General features: G+C 32.7%; 1 long non-coding RNA gene across 1 annotated transcript; it reads right to left on the bottom strand.

Moving 5' to 3' along the window:
* Window positions 4,828-5,310, bottom strand: LOC109834356. Its single transcript, XR_002245544.1, has 2 exons — window positions 5,218-5,310; window positions 4,828-5,132 (listed from the first exon to the last, which is right to left on the bottom strand). It is a non-coding gene; the product is annotated as an uncharacterized LOC109834356 (long non-coding RNA).

Below are 5,310 nucleotides of genomic sequence, written 5' to 3'. Positions count from 1 at the left end.
ATGACTCACTACGATGAGTCAATAGGGTCCTCTGATATTTGATTTAAACTGCATTTTATGTATTATACTATGTCAAAACATACTCTCGCCTATAGACATATTCAGATGTCAACTGGTCGATAATCTAGATGGGCGAGCGTCAATCTCTAAAGTTATGTTCTCTTATTGAATGAAGAGGTTATTTCTTGTAGCAAGAAGCATTAGTGTAGACCCCTTTTCCACTTGGAGCGGAATAGGTGGCGATATATCCAGTAATCTTGGTGTATTGGATGCAGTCTAGTTGTATGGATTCTTGGAGAATCTGACTATAGCGCGACATGTATATCTTGATATATCTTCTATCTTGATACCATGCCCATTCTTGGTTATTCGATAGAACTGAATTAGTTTGGGAAATTGAATAAAATTCAAATTGGGTACCACTGGATTAGATCTAAAGAGGAGGAGGAGATTTACCTATTTTCATACATGATTATGTATGATTTACAATATAGAACGAGAGGGGAAAAAAAGAATAAGCAAGTCTTTGACATAAATGTGTACTACAAATTACTCACTACATACTTCATAAGGAAAGTTTGGTAATAGCAGAAAGAAGATTCTAGTCAAAATATATCTTTTTTGTTAATAACATTAGCAATACTTATTAAATTTCACTTTTCTCCTTTTTTCCTAAAGACACCTTTTTTTAGAACAAATTATTTTCAATACTTGTATTTTCTTGAGAGAAAGGATGTAAATCAAACTTGAAATCCTTAACCATGTTTCATTGCTCTTGAAAACTTAAATTTTTATAGGTTTAATTGTTTATCTTTTAAAAAAATTAATAACATTAATTATGCAGAGCACCTAACTCAGCACCCTCTATACAGGCATCCGGCCTTGTTGGAGCCACTGTATCCTTCTTACAATCCCATCTCTTGTTTATCCCGGAACATAAATCAAACTCAAAATCCTAACCATACTATATTGCTCTTGGAAACCTAAGAACTTTTATATTTTGAGTTTTAGGGCCTGTTTGGTTATTTCCTAAAAAACCAAGAAATAGAAATGAAAACCAAAAAAACTCAAAAAGTACAATTTCATCCATTTCCATCCCTAAAACCCACCCACAACATCTAATAAAATATTATTTTTATCCAACAACTCATCCACCACATCTAATAAAATATTATTTTCATCCAATAACTCATCCACCACATCCACCACATCTAATAAAATATTATTTTCATCCAACAACTCATCCACCATATCTAATAAAATATTATTTTCATCCACAACATCACTCAACTCATCTCATCTCATTATTTCAAATCACTCACATCATCCAATAAGATGGTGACAACTCATCTCATCTCATTAACATTTTATTTCTACCCATTTCCTCCCAAAAAGTTAGGAAAACAATTTCCTTAAGTGTGAGTCACATCATCCAATAATATAATGATAACTCATCTCATCTCTTCTATTTTTTTTATTTTTAAGAATGAACCAAACAAAAGAAAATAACCTATTACAAGAAATAGGTTTGTTATAATTTATTTCCTTATTTTTTCGCCAACCAAACAACATCAAAATAAGTTTTCTTAAAAAATCACTCACATCATCTTATAATAAGGTGACAACTCATCTCATCTCATCTCCATTTCTTTGATTTCCTTCTTTTTTTAGCAAACCAGTACTTCAAGAACCTTTTGCGTGGGCTGGGCCTCTTCAACTTTGACCATGTTCTGTTCTCCGATGCTCTCAAGAGTCAAGACTCATAGTCAACATTTTTGCCGATCACTGAAAGGCCTTTGAGCTGGCGTTTGCTTCCGCTTGTGACTAAATTGGGCTGGGTTGGAGTTAAGACCGGTTCAAATGGTAATATTCGACGTGACTGCAGCGTGTTGAATTAGGCCGCCTGTTTGTGACTCTGACTTCTAATCCCTTTATTTGGAATTAAGGCCTTTTCGGTGAGTTACAGTGGCGTAAACAATTAATTATGCTCTTGTAGAACTAAATAAGGCATAATGCCTTTGACTAATTTTGTTTATTTTTGGTTGCCAAATGATCAACAGTTTCCCATTTGAAATCCACAAGCTTGATAACGTGACACTAAATCTTTTACTTCTTTTAACTAATGCAAGGACTTGCAAATATTTGTTGATGTCAAATTGGCTGCATAAACTACTACATCATGAGTGTGATGGGTTTAAATAAGAAGAAAAAAAACTACTACATGTTTTCTAGAAAAATGAAGATCCAATGACCTCCCCAACTGCCTAGTTGCTAATCATTAATCATACATTAGAAATACATGTTTGACTATGACACTTGTTATTACAGCCTTGTTCCATGTCAACCAAACCACCACGTAATGCAAGAAACAGGATGGTGTAAGTTTGTTTGAGCACTTAAGAGATAGAGACACTATGCAAACACATGCAGATATGAGGATATTTGAGCGTTGCAGGATAGGTTTAAGACACAAGTTGAGACCGCCAGGTCATGCCACTGAAAAAGGCGAATTGGAGAAGAGAGAGAGATAAGAGTGATCTTGAAGAGCGTAGTTTGATCTTGCTAGAACTTCCTAATTCTCTATTTCCTGCTTTATTTATAAGCAAAAGCTAACTGGTTTGTAGGAATGATTGCAATTAGGATTGAAAACAAATTAGATCAACTACTGATATGTTCATATTTGTATTCGTTTAAAATTCTTTGAATTCAAATACCCTCTGAATTTTATCAAATTCAAACATGAATAATATTTTTAACATTTATAGATATTTATCAAATATCAAAGTATATTTATTTGATTTCAAATTTATAGCTTATAAATATTAAACTATCTACTCGAGATAATACTTTTATATATATATGTTCAATTTTAATGAATTAATTTTGTTTAATAGAATTAAAATTCACAACATAATACATATTCCTTTATAGTTATGATTTATGAATTTTTAATTTGAATGTTTGTTTAAATTTTGATTTGGTAATCTCTCAGTTAGCATAAACCTTGTGTGTACGAGGGAAGGTTTTTTATTGCTATAATTTGGAATAACGAGGATAATCTTTTGGACATTCCTTTTTGATATTATTCATCGGGACAATAGAACAGGGACTTTTTTATATTTATTATTACAACTAGGATAATTTTGGAGACATTCATATATGAATAATTAATATATGTGCTAATCATATTATATATATGTAACAAAAAAGGCCCTCGGATTCAACGAAAAAGTTCCTATAAATAGAGCGAAGAAAATATCTACTAAGAAGAATTGTTGTCCTTGTGACCCCTATTATATGTATGAATCATAGGGAGGCTTCACATAACAGCGAGCATGCATGTTATAATTTACCCTCGCACTATATAGTATCGGAATAAACGTTAATTAACCGATAGCAACCTCAAGGTCACTTTATTAACATAAAAAGCTCCATGTTACCTAACTGAAGTTGCTAAATAACGAAGCTTTATCAGTAAAATCCTCCATATTATTTTAAAAATATTCTATCCCATAGTGCGTAAGAGATTTAAATCCAAAAATATCAACAAAAAGGCAAAAAGAATATGATACCATCTAAAGTAAACACATTTTGTAGTTCACCTTCAGAACTTTTTTTTTTTAAATAACTCGCCATGGAATCGAATCTAAAACTGTAGGAGTCATACTGGAACCTCCCAACCATCCAGATTAGCCGCGGCAGGTTTAGTTTACCTTCAAATTAAATACATGATACAATGATACAATCAACAATATTATTTTTTTTTAAAGTCCCCTTATGTTTGGGTGATTTCAGTTTTTGAATTCAAAAAGTGCACTCGTATTTGACGAAAAAGAAAATACCCTCACACCTGAAAAATCAAAGGAAACATCCTCAAACTTGGAAAAATCCAAAAAGTTAATAAAATGGTCGTTGATAAGTAGACCATAACGCTCCCCCTGGTTTCATGTCATGCACATATGACATGCACTAGAATCAATACTATACTAATAAAACAAACATCTATTTGCATATTTTTGCTACTTGGCAAATCCTAAGAGCTCTAAAATTTAATAAATAATTATCTTTATTTTCACAATCTCATCTTAATCCACTGTCCTTCAGATCTTGGAAATCTCTATTCCTCGTCTTTCATCTCCCTATAAATTGTTGACTTTATTCTCTTTTCAAAAAGTCTTATTTTTTGTATTCTCTCTTTCCCCAAAATTCTAATATACATACAAGAATATTAATTTAAATCTTGTGCATCGCACAGGCAACAACTAATACTAGTTATAATTTAAACAATCTACCTTAACATTAAAAGAAAAGATATTATTGTTTTTTGCTATTCAAAGGGAATTCAATGGCTGATTTCATCGTGAAAAGGTCTCTAGGTTCACTCGGAAAGAGTTTAGCATTTAAATTACTTAGTAATAGTAAGCTTGGAAGGTACAGCGAAAGCCTTTATCATTCACCAAACAAGGGGAGAGACTAGACAATAAAAAGAGGACAAGTTCAAGCAATATAGTTTTCTACAATCTCCAGCACTATGTACCATAGCATCAAAATTCTTCTAGGTGGGGAGCCATATCCGTGTAAGTATCCAGCTCATTTCCAGTTTTGATGTGCATTGGCGGAACTTGCTTCGAGTATGCTTTAATCATAGATTGGGTACACTATTTGGTTTATGGATTAATTTTCTAGCTACACACACCTACAATGATTTCAGAATTGGGACAAGATTGGATTATAATTTTTCATATTTACTCGATAAAAGAAAACAAACCACTACAAGCACAAGAACTCAACGCTACTAATTAGAATAAGCTTTGTGCAAATTTCACCTAAATAAAATGAAACAAAGGATTATACCAGATATTAAGACATAAAAAGTCATAACCAGGCAAGAGCACATTTATCCATATAAATATATCTTATTTTCAGCTCAGAAGAAGTAGCAAATTCACATAGAGAAATATTAAGAACTAGAAGCGGAGGCCAGACTTTTTTTTGGGGGGGGCTCTATGGTCCGAAAAGCAGGGCGTTGTCCAAATTTTAAGAGATGGGCAATTTCATAAGCAGGGCGAAGCTGCCAAATTGCCTGAACATCTAGATAGGAATTGCATGAGAAGCACCATACTGATAAATCACTGCCATAATTCAATACAAACAATAAGATCCAGGGAATTCTGCAAAGAATCCAAACAGCATATAATAGATGAATAAGTTTTGTACCTGAAACTGAGAGCTAAACAATGCCCAGTCTCTTGATGATGATTGAGCATGTGTTTATTGATAAATCGACTGCACAGGACATCTTTACAGCTC

The sequence above is a fragment of the Asparagus officinalis genome, chromosome 3, assembly GCF_001876935.1.
Source record: "Asparagus officinalis chromosome 3, Aspof.V1, whole genome shotgun sequence".
NCBI classification, from domain to species: Eukaryota; Viridiplantae; Streptophyta; class Magnoliopsida; order Asparagales; family Asparagaceae; genus Asparagus; species Asparagus officinalis.
Note: the sequence above shows the minus strand (reverse complement) of the source record. Positions and strands in the feature narration are given on the sequence as shown.